Here is a 12,027-nt window from a genome sequence, read left to right on the forward strand (position 1 = left end):
CCTGGCCGAATTCTTGTCACTACTTTTGTTTCAGCCATTTGAAAGGTATACAGTGACATCTCATTGTGGTTTTGATACACATTTTCCAGTAGCTAATGATTTTGAGTATCTTTTTGTGTGTTTAATTGCCATTTGTGGCCTTTTAGTGAAATCTCTCTTCATGTCTTTTATCCATTATATCTCTGGCTTGCAGAAGGCCACCTTCTCACATGGCCTTTCCTCTGTGCACAGGTGGGAAGAGAGAACTCTCTGGTGTCCCTTTCTCTTCATATAAGCACACCAATCCAACCAAATTAGGGCCCCACCTTTATGACCTCATTTAACTTGAGTTACCTCCTTAAAGACCCTACCACTTAATACAGTTACATTGGAGTTAGAGCTTCAACATACAAACTTTGGGGTGGGGAAACAATTCAATCCATAACATCCATATTTTAATTGGATTGTTTCTTTTTTTCACTGTTGATTTCTGAGGGTTCTTTATATATTCTAGTTACTAGTCCTTTGTCAATTCTCAGTCCTCATCTTACTTAACCTATCAAAAACAATTAACATAGTTTATTATTTTCCCCTCCTTGAAACATCTTCTTCACTTGGATCCAGAATACCAACACTCTTTTGCCTTTCTCATTAGTGCTATAATTCTGTTTTTCTTTCTTCCTCCTCACCTCCTCAATCTATTAATGGTGGAACACCCCCAGTTCCTATCATTACACTTCTTCATCCACAATGACTCCTGCTGGTCCATTTCATGGCTTTAAATACGCTGATGACTTACAAATACATATCCGAAGCCTGGAACTCTCAAACTAACAACTCCACATCTCTATCTGAACACCTCCATCTCAACTTTAATATGTTCAAAAACTGAGTTCTTCATATTCTTCTGCAACTCCTTGACCCCAGAAATATTCTCCCTCTTGATTAATGCCAATTCTGTGCTTCCAATTGATTATTTGACCAAACACCTTGTGTTATTCTTGACTCTTCTGCAGCCTACATTGATCCATCAGCAAACTGTACTGCTTCTGCTTTTGAACTATTCCCATACTACAACTATCATTATTGTGCCCATGGCCCAAGCCACCATGATCCCTCAGCTGGGTTGGCGATATGGTCTCATAAATGGCCTCCCTGCTTCCACCTTCCCCATTAAATCTCATTAAAATGTAAATTAGATCACACCAATCCTCTACTCAAAATTCTCCAATGTTTTCCAATCTCATTGAATTTGAAAAATAAAGACCTCTCAAAACCCTCCACGATCTGACCACCAGATCTTCGAATATCTTCCGTTATTCCTTGCTCACTCTGCTCCAGACATTTTGACCATCTTGCTGTTCCATGAACATCCCCATCTCTGCATGGTTACTCTGGCTTCTTGCTCTGTCTAGAGCACTCTTTCCCAGATATACACATGCTTTGCTCCCTATTTCCTTCAGATTTTTATTCAAATGCCATCCTTCTTATTGAGCATCTTATGACCACTCTATTTAAAATTTCCAATCCCATACCACCCCCACCTCAACTATATTGTCTTCACAACACTTACTAGCATCTATCATATCATATATTTTACTTATATATTGTCTACCTCCCCCCCAAGAGAACTCAAGCTCCAAGAATACAGAGACTTTTGTCTATTTTGTTCCCTTTGTGTGTGTGCTCTCTGTCTGTCTTTCTCTTGGGATGTGGGGAAGGCAAAGTAAAATGTATGGGCTCAATAAATATTTGTTGAATGAAATTATGAGATTTCCTTTGTCAAAGTAGCGATAAGAAGGGTTAACTGCTCCCAGTTTGGTTGTATTATATGTATCTTAATAAATACACTCAGATTCTTAGGTAAACAAGTAGAAAGAGGGGGGCAGAAGAGAGAGAGAAGGAAGAAGAAGAAAAGGAGGAAGGGGTAAAAAGGTGAAGAAACTTTAGGGAAATTAAATAAAGAAAACCTAAGGAAAGAAAATAAAAATATAAAAATTAAAAAGAATTTCTTAATGGTAAAGGATTATCAGACATAGTGGAACTTGCAAAATTATATGATTATCTGTTGAAATGGAATTGATCCTCACTCTTTTTAATGGTTTATATGTAGTCTGTCAAATGGAACAGAACTCTGTCGAATGGAAGAGAAATAACCAAATCACTAGTCAATATCTTTCTCCAGTCTACGAATGTAATTTCTGCAAAGTTATTTATTGCCTACATGCACCTTTGATTATTTAATGCATTTTGGGCAGCTGTGATTTCTCAGACAGCTGAACAAGTCAATACAGACAAAATGAAAAAACTAATTTTATTGACAAGAATTTCTTAGAACAAGAAACTTAGAACAATCTTTTCTAACTATGTAAGTTTGGGGGGTTCCTTAATTGACATAAAATTTCAACAATGAATTAACTGAGAAGAAATACATTGAGGGGAGCCTGGGTGGCTCAGTTGCTAAGCGTCTGCCTTCAGCTCAAGTTATGATCTCAGGGTCCTGGGATCGAGCCCCACATCGGGCTCCCTGCTCTGTGGGAAGCCTGCTTCTCCCTTTCCCACTCCCCTTGCTTGTGTTTCCTCTCTCACTGCCTCTCTCTGTGTAAAAAAATAAATAAAATCTTTAAAAAAAAAAAGAAATACACTGAATAAAATAGTTAGAAAAATTCAAATGCCAGAGTTGAAAAGATTATCTTGTTCAGATTAATGAACTGAGAGCAGAAATTTAGATCACATTTGCAACAACAAACTGCTTAAAAATGTACATTTTATACATTTTACCACATCACATCGAATTTCAGGAAAAACTAATGCCAATGCACAACACTGAGATGTATCCTTGTTAAGTTACTGGCCTTTAGGGGAAATTACTCCTTAAAGTATTCGGTTAGACAAAGCCAGTCATCTAGAAGGTGAAAAAATCAGTTTGTCTTCATAATACAGCAATATTCAATATCAGGAGGCAAAGAAGCACCATCCACAAATTTCTGAGAGAAAGAAAATGTATCCAGCCTACTTTTTTTGTTAAAGCAATAGGCAAATATTCTCAAATTTGAAAGAAATCTGAGAATAAAGCACACACAAATCTTTTTTGAGGAAAAATAAAAATAAAACCCTACTTCATAATGAAATGTCAGCCAAAAGATATCTAGAAAAGCTGTGGAAGAGAAGATGACTGCATCTCTCAGTGCAGACAAAAGTAGAAAAGTATGTACAAATGGTGAAAGTCACAAAGTGTGACCCCCCCAAAATGTTACACCAGTTTCTAAAAAGTTCAAATGTAAGGTTACCTTATAATCCAGAAGTTCCACTCCTAGAAATATACTCAAGATAACTGAATTATATAAGAAAAAAGATAAATGAAAACATATGTTCACAAAAACCTCATACACAGATGTTCACACCAGCATTATTTATAACAGCCAAAAAATGGAACCAACCCAAATGTCCATCAACTGATTAATGGGTAACCAAAATGTAGCCTATCCATACAATGGAATATTATCTGGTCATAAAAAATAATGAAGTGTTGACACATGGTACAACATGGATAAATCTTGGCACTATCATGCTAAGTGAAAGAAGCCAGTCACAAAGACCACATATTCTGTGTTTTCATCTAAATGTTGTTGACTGGGGTTGGTGTTGGGGTGGGAGGGAAACAGGGAATGTTTCCTCAATGGGACTAGTTTCTTTTTGGGGTGATGAAAATGTTCCAAAATTGGTTGTGGTGATTGCTGCATAACTCTGTAATATACAAAAATGATTAAATATACTAAAGTATGATTAGATTGTACACTTTAAATGGGTAAATTGTAAGGCATGTGAATTATTTCTTACTAAAGCTGTTACCAAAAGATAATATAAAGTTAAACCTGCAAAGTTTGTTTTAGAGTTCTGAAGCAACAAATATTGTCAAGCACATGCAAACTCAAGAAATGCAACACTCATGGGTCTTCCTGGAGGAAAAACAGAAAACATCAGCTACCTGACAAGGCAATCCAAGAAGAAATAAATCAAAATAAAAAATCATTCAAGAATAGAGAGGCTATGATGACAGACTAGTGGCTGGCATTAAGAATCAACAACTATAGAAATAACAGCAAAACTACCAAAAGGACAGGTAGGGGAGAAAAAGGAGAGAAGAGGGCAAATAAGTGTTACTTTTCCCATTTTTCACAATAGATCAATACTGTCCAAAATTTAAAAATGAATTTAATATGAAACCTAGTGACTCTATAACTTTTCAAATTTTCATAATCTTTTCTTAAAGTTTAGTGGGATCATTCAAGTAGAACATATATTTATGAGATACATAAATAATGTAAAGCAATTCCCTTGGCTTCAATTTGGTTTCTCCTTTCTCTGTCAATTTCTATTAATAAAATTTTGCAAACTTATTTCTCAATCCCTTTTTCTATTTTTTTTTGTCTAGGGTAGTGCTTCTCAACCTGAGGCAATTTTGCCCCCAGGGGACATTTGGCAATTTCTGGAGACATATTTGGTTGTCACAACTAGGGGAAAGGTGCTACTAGTGGGTTGAGACCAGGGATACTGCTAAATGTCTGTCAATGCACAAACAGCCCCCGATCATAATAGGCCAAATGTCAGGAGTGCCAAAGTTGGGAAACCCTGCTCTAGAAATATCTAGCAATGCCTGGAATAATACTCGCTGGTATTAATCATTATTTCTGAGCTGTGTGACTCTTGGTGATTATTACACTCTTTTCTTTGACATTTCTGTATATCTTAAAATTTTATAATGACTGTATCAATTAAGTCACTAATATTTAATATTTAAAACAATAAATAAAGGTATGCGTGTGTATAAAACTGTCACAAAAGCATATTATTATAGTCTTGAGAATTATCAGGATTGCCAGTCTCAGAAAAGTGGAAATTTTTTGAAAGTGTTAGAAAGAATGTTCCCTCACATTTGTGAAACAGCTTGACTACCAATTACTAGCTAGCAATGTAAGTCAGAACAGAACACAAAACAAAACAAAATAGACCACAAAATATTTTTTTCTCCAAGTAGAAAGTGTTTCAGTTTTATAAAGGCACGGTACTATTAGAAAAGTGAAAATCAAAAACAATTAATATTAAGTAATATCATGTACTCATTTGAAAACCCTTTCACTGCCACAAGCCCAAGTGTATTGACGAAAAATGGTTCAGATGGAACTAGATTCTTATGTACTATGTGATTTTTCAATTGGAGTAAGTCTTCCAATATAATCTAAGCTCTTCATTAAAAGTATATATTTGCACATCATTTAATTGCTTATATAATCAAAACCTTATTCCTGTCTCTTACAAATAATTCAAAGCTATAGGTTTCTTGAGCTGTATATGATGGATCATTCTCATTCTTTCATAAACTGCTATTTATCGATTATCTTTCATGTAACAGGTAATGTACTAGGTGCCAGGAACACAATAATAAATGAGCAATGGATCTGCTCTTGAGAGGCTCAAAAATAATTAAAAGTCAGTATGAAAAATATATCTTTGTTGTTTGTTCAACATTCTTTGAAAGTGTAAGACGAGGTCCTCTAGAGACCTGTGGGAGGCTTCATGGCGGAAGGCTTTGAACCTGAGTGTGACAGGTTTCAGTAAATGGCTTGGGGAGATTTTGTGGATGAAGGAAAGCAAATGAAGGGGTAGTGGAGCCAGATGCCATCAGGGGTCCATGAGGTTTCTTTCTACTGCAGAACGTGCAGAAGTAGGGAAAGGTCTTTGTAGATGTCCTCCTGATGAATGTCAAAAAAGCCTTAACCCTGTGCATCAATACTGGACATCCACACTTTCTCCTTAGTATTTGGGGAGAGTTCTGAAAACACTGCAAGCACAGCTGACATGCTCTCCAGCTAATTTTTGTGCAGGCTGAAGTTGAGGGATTACCAGTCAAGAAGACTTTGGATGGTACCTCAAAATGAGGATGTTCCCACTGTTTCTGGGGGAAAGGAAAGTACATGGGTAAGCCCTCTCACTAGTTAGAACCTCTCTATTAACCAGTAAACCCAGATGTTTTCCCGTGATTCTTTCTTTTGACTCTTTTGCTTCTGAAGTTAATATAAGTCAGAAACAGATTCAGCAGGATTCTATAAGCGTCTTGAAGAATAACCATGTTACTAAAACCTTTCCTGTTTTATGAATTTACTTCTGGTATTTTTTTTTTTTTTTTGAAGGACAGCTGACACACAATGTTACATTAGTTTCAGGTGTACAGCATAGGGATTTGACAACTCTATACCATGCTGTGCTCACCACAAGTGTAGCGACCATCTGGCATCACCCAACACTATTACAATGCCATTGACTATATTCCCTATTCTGTCCCTTTTGTTCCCATGGTTTATTCATTCCATAATCAGAAGTCTGGTCCTCCCAATCCCCTTTACCCATTTCACCCATCCCCTACCGCCCTCCCCTCTGGCAACCACCATTTTGTTCTCTGTATTTATGGGTCTGTTTCTGTTGTTTTGTTTTGTTTTTTAGATTCCACATATAAGTGAAATCATATGGCATTTGCCTATCTCAGTCTGATTTATTTCACTTAGCATAATACCTTCTAGGTCCATCCGTGTTGTCACAAATGACAGATCTCATTCTTTTTCATGGCTGAGTAATATTCGTGTGTGGGTGTGTGCCCATGCGCGTGCGTGTACTGCATATATAATCTATACTGCATATATTTTGGGTATTACCCCTTGTCGGATATATCATTTGTAAATATCTTCTCCCATTTAGTATGTTGCCTTTTTGTTTTGTTAATGGTTTTCCTTGCTGTGCAAAAGTTTTTTATTTTGGTGGAGTCCCAAAAGTTTATTTTTACTTTTGTTTCCCTTGCCTGGGAAGACATAGCTAGAAAAATGCTGCTAAAGCTGATATATAAGAGATTACTGCCTGTGTTTTCTTTAAGGAGTTTTATGGTTTCAGGTCTCACATTCAGGTCTTTAATCCACTTTGAGTTTATTTTTATGTATGGTGTAAGGAAGTGGTCCAGTTTCATTTCTTGCATGCAGTTGTTCAGTTTTCCCAACACTATTTGTTGAAGAGGTTGTCTTTTCCCCATTGTGTATTCTTGCCTCCTTTCTTGTAGATTAATTGACTGTACAAGTGTGGGTTTATTTCTGGCTCTCTATGCTGTTCCATTGATCTATGTGTCTATTTTTGTGCCAGTACCAGTTTTGGTTACTATACCTTTGTAGTATACTTGAAATCTGGGATTGTGATGCCTCTCACTTTGTTCTTTCCCAAGACTGGTTTGGCTATTTGGGGTCATTTGTGGTTTCATACAAATTTTAGCATTATTAGTTCCAGTTCTATGAAAAATACAATTGGTATTATTACAGGCATTCCACTGAACCTGTAGATTGCTTTGCCATATGGACATTTTAACAATATTAATTCTTCCAATCCATGAGAATGGCATATCTTTTCATTTGTTTGTGTTGTCAATTTTTTTCATCAGTGTCTCCTAGTTCTATGGTATTTTTTTTTAAGTGAACAAATTTTTCAATTAAGCAATTATCATCCTCGGTAAAAAAAAAAAAAAAAAAAACGTAGCATTCTGGTGAGTGATGTTGATAATAATAGAGGTTATCCATGTGTGTGGGGAGGGGATATATGAGTTTCCTCTCAATTTTGTTATAAACCTAAAATTGCTCTAAAAAAGGCAAAAAATTAAACAACCATAATTATAATTACTCATAATAGTAGTTGCTTGTTTTGTTTTTGTTTTTTTGGAGTCAGATGTATTGAAGGATAATTTACATGTAATAAAAATCACTCTTTCTTTATGTAGGAATTTTGACAAATGCATAAAGCCATGAAACCACCACCACACTTAAGATACAGAACACATCCTTCACGTTGGGGAGGGTGTGTGCTGTGGTGAGTGCTGTGAATTGTGTGGGACTGACGAGTCACAGACCTGTACCCCTGAAACAAATAATACATTATATGTTAATTTAAAAAAAGGACACACAGAAAAAAAAAAAAAGAACATGTCCTTCACCTGTTCCCCTTTGCAAAATTCCTCTCACCTTAAAGCTGTTACAGAGATTCTTTTTCTGCCCCCATGATTGTGCCTTTTCCACAGTATCTTAATTATTGAATAATAGTCCAGCATGTAGTATTTTACATAAGGCTCTTTCACTTAGCATAAAGCACTTGAGATTCATTCATGTTGTTGCATGTATCAATACTCCATTTCTTTTTATTGTTCAGTAGTATTCCACTGTATAGTATGGATACACCACAGTAAAATGGGAAGTTTAGTCAACCACTAGTTGATGGACATTTGGGTGGTATCCAGTTTTAGGAGAATATGAATAGAGCTAATATAAAACTTTACATACAGGTTTTGCATTTCTCTTGTGTACCTAGGAATGGGACTGCTGGATCATATGGTAAATATGAGTTTAACCTGTAAAATAATCTGCCAAACTATTTTTCAAAGTGGCTGTAACATTTTGCATTTGCACCAGCAATGAGGGTTCCAGTTATTCTGCATCTTCACCGGCATTTGGTATTGTCGGGGTTTTTGTTTTTTAATTTTAGCCATTTTAATGGTTATTCTCATTGTGGTATTATTTTACATTTTCCTAATGACTAAGGAGATTGAGAATTTTTTATGTGCTTTTTGAAACCTGTATATTTTCTCTGATGAAGTGCATGTGCAAATGTTTTGCCCATTTCTTAATTTGAATTTTTTTTTATTATTGACCTGTGAGAGAATTCTTTCTATATCATGGACACTAGGCTTTATCAGATAAATATATGTGTATATACATATATATTTTTTTAAGGATTTATTTATTTTAGAGAGAGAGAGACAGCTGAGTAGAGGGAGGGGCAAAGGGAAAGAATTTTAAGCAGGCTCCCCACTGAGAGCAGAGCCCAACATGGGCCTTGATTCCAGGACACTGAAATCATGATTTGAGCTGAAATCAAGAGTCAGACACTTAAATGACTGAGCCACCCAGGCACCCCTCAGATATTTATTTTGTAAATATTTTTTTCCCAGTGTTTGGCTTTTCTTTTCATTTTCTTAACAATGTCATTTTAAAAGCAGTTTTTAAATTTGGTGATACTCAATTTATCGTTTTAACATTTTTATGGATCATGCTTTTGGTCAGCTACATCCAAAAAGTCTATGCCTAACCACGACCACTATGATTTTTTTCCTATACTTTCCTAAAGAATGTTATAGTTTGTGGGTTTATATTTAAGTACATGGTTAATTTTGAGTTATTTTTGTATGCAGTTTGAAGTATGGGTTGAGATTTTTGGTTTTTTGGTTTGGTTTGGTTTGGTTTTTTCAAATGGGTTTTCATTATTCTAGCACTATTTCTTGAAATGGACTATTCTTTCTCCATTGAGTTGCTCTGGCAGCTTTTTCAAAAACCAATTGAACATATATATATTCTGGGCTCTCTATTCTGTTCTTTCAATCTACTTCTCCATCTTGATGTCAGTATCACATTGTCTTGAATTCTGTAGTTTTGTAATATGTCTTAAAATCAGGGAGTATAAGTCTCAAACTTTATTTTTATTTTTCAAAATGTTTTAGTTATCCTAATTATTTATCTACTCACATGACTATTCTTTGCTTTTCTGTACACATTTTAGAATAAGCTTGCCAATTTCTACAAGAAAAAAAGGAAAAATAAAAACACCTACTGGGTTTTGATTGGGATTATACTGAATATGTATATCAATTTTAGAAAAATTGACATCTTAACAATATTGACTCAATCCACAACTATCCTATTTTTATTTAGTTCTTCTTTAATGATTTCTCATCAATGTTATATAATTTTGTTATATTTATGCCAAAGTATTTAATATGTTTGGTGCTCCTGTAAAAAATGCTTTTAAATTTCAATTTAGAGTTCTTATTAGGAAAATACAGAAATATAATTTATTTTTGAATATTGACCTTGCATCCTGTGATCTTGCTAAACTCATTTTAAAAAGAAAAAGAAATTCTTACGGAATTCCTACCCAGAAATCCAGATCATTTATAAATAGAACATTTTATATCTTTCTGATCTACATGCCTTGAATTCCTTTTCTTATCGCATGTGCTAGGACTAGCAGTATGATGTTGAATAGGAGAGGTGAGAGCAGACATCCTTGCCTTGATCCTCATCTGAGAGGGAAAGCATTTCAAGTCTGACTACTCAGTATGGTATTAGCGGTCAGATTTTCATGGATGCCTTTTAAAACACTGAGGATGTTCTCTTTAGTTCCTACTTTGGCTTTTATCATAAATAGGATGTTGAATTCTGCCATTTACTTTTCACATATATTTTCAAGAAGTTAATTTCCATGTTCATAAATAAATAAATTCCTTAAGGACACCGATATTTATGAAGTTTTGTGTCTGCAGCACAACAGTAATGGGGCTTTATCATTCAGGCCGTGCTTTACGTCAAACCCCGAACAATGTAATCTACGACTTCTGACACCACACAGTAATAGCAGCAGTCCCACGGGATTTCAGAATCACCTGCACTTTAAAAAAAAAGGATGAAAGAAGGACGTAGAAAAAGACAGTACCAATTAATTAGGGATAAGCTCATATTTGGGACCAGTAAGGACTCATACTCATTTTTGCTTGATTTGTCCTGCTTTTTCAAGGCTTCTGTCTTCTTTCCTACCAAAACATGGCTAGATATAAAATTTTCAACATCTCTAGCTTGTGGGAGAAAACCTAAATGTCAATTTTTTTTCATTCTCATTTTTCCATTTTTCTGTCAAAGAACATCTCAAAGTTCTTTTGTCTCAGTGAAGAGGACTAGCATCCTACTGTTTCAATGAATGATCCTCAGCGACTTTATTTAGATCAGAAAGCCAGAGATCGTCCTCACACCCCTTCAACCTCAACCCTCCTCTAGATCATATTGAATTTCCCTCTGTATGTGAGACCATTCCTTAAGCCACATGCCACTGTGTGGTTGAAGCCCTTATCATTTTTCCTGTCTTATATCAAAGGTCACTTTGCTGGTCTTTAGATTTATACCTGGTCTTCATGCTTTCAGTTGGATCATGAAGATCAAGCTATTTCTCAGCCTTAAATTATCCAATGTTCAGGTCCTAGTGCCCTCAGGATAGTGTCCACATACCTTTCTTCTGCTAATAAGGCCCACTGTGCATGATTCCATATCTAGAAGCCCCTTAGCCACCCAGTCTATCTCAGTTGGAAAGAAAAAACAATGTGCCTAAGGCACCGCAGATTTCCCATATAGAGAAAAGGGGGCATTCATTGTTCTGTAGCCATCGCTCTTCTGACTGATAGAATAAGAAAGAGCCCTCCATGCAGAGAACAGTCCTACGACTTTATGTGGGAATGAGCCTTAAGCCTAAAATAGATGTACAAGACAAGGCCAAGGAAACTCTCAATTACTGTTTCATTAATAACTTAGAAATTACTTAGCAGGTCTCTAAATACTTAAAACTATTTGTAAATCCATATACCTCTGCATCCCCATGGTCACAAAAGTTTAATTTTCTGGTTTCTCAACCTCAGCACTACTGACATTTTGGACCAGATCATTCATTGCTGCGGAGGGCTGTCTTGCACATCATAGGATATTTAGCAGCATTCCTCACCTCTCCCTCTAGATGCCAGTAGCATTCAACCCCCCAACAATTGTGACAGCCAAAAAACATCTCCAGATATTGCCAAATGTCCACCGAGGGGGAAAAACTACCTACCGTGGAGAATCACTTCCGTTAAATGAAAAGGTGCTATGTGTTCAAGTTCATGGCAGGAAATTTGTAAGAAAGAAGCCCTAAGGACTAGTGGTAGTGACCTCAGTCAAAGCAGACACTTCCCCAGGGATGGTAGCAAATGGAATAAGGGAGAGGGAGGAAGCCAACCTGGGCCCCTGAAGGGTTAAGATCAGAGCCAGCAGTGAAAACTGTGTGTGACGTATAGAACAATTTTCTATAGTCACAAAATCATTGTACTCCCCTGAATGCATCCTGAGCTTACAACCTCATCTCTCTGCACATAATTTTTCTCTCCACGCA

At 36.0% G+C, this 12,027-nt stretch overlaps 1 protein-coding gene across 3 annotated transcripts in view; it reads right to left on the minus strand.

Moving 5' to 3' along the window:
* CNTNAP4 (contactin associated protein family member 4) overlaps positions 1-12,027 on the minus strand; it is a 369,439-nt gene that overhangs the window by 150,717 nt on the left and 206,695 nt on the right. The window lies entirely within an intron of this gene.

This window comes from Halichoerus grypus, chromosome 15 (genome assembly GCF_964656455.1).
Source record: "Halichoerus grypus chromosome 15, mHalGry1.hap1.1, whole genome shotgun sequence".
NCBI lineage: Eukaryota > Metazoa > Chordata > Mammalia > Carnivora > Phocidae > Halichoerus > Halichoerus grypus.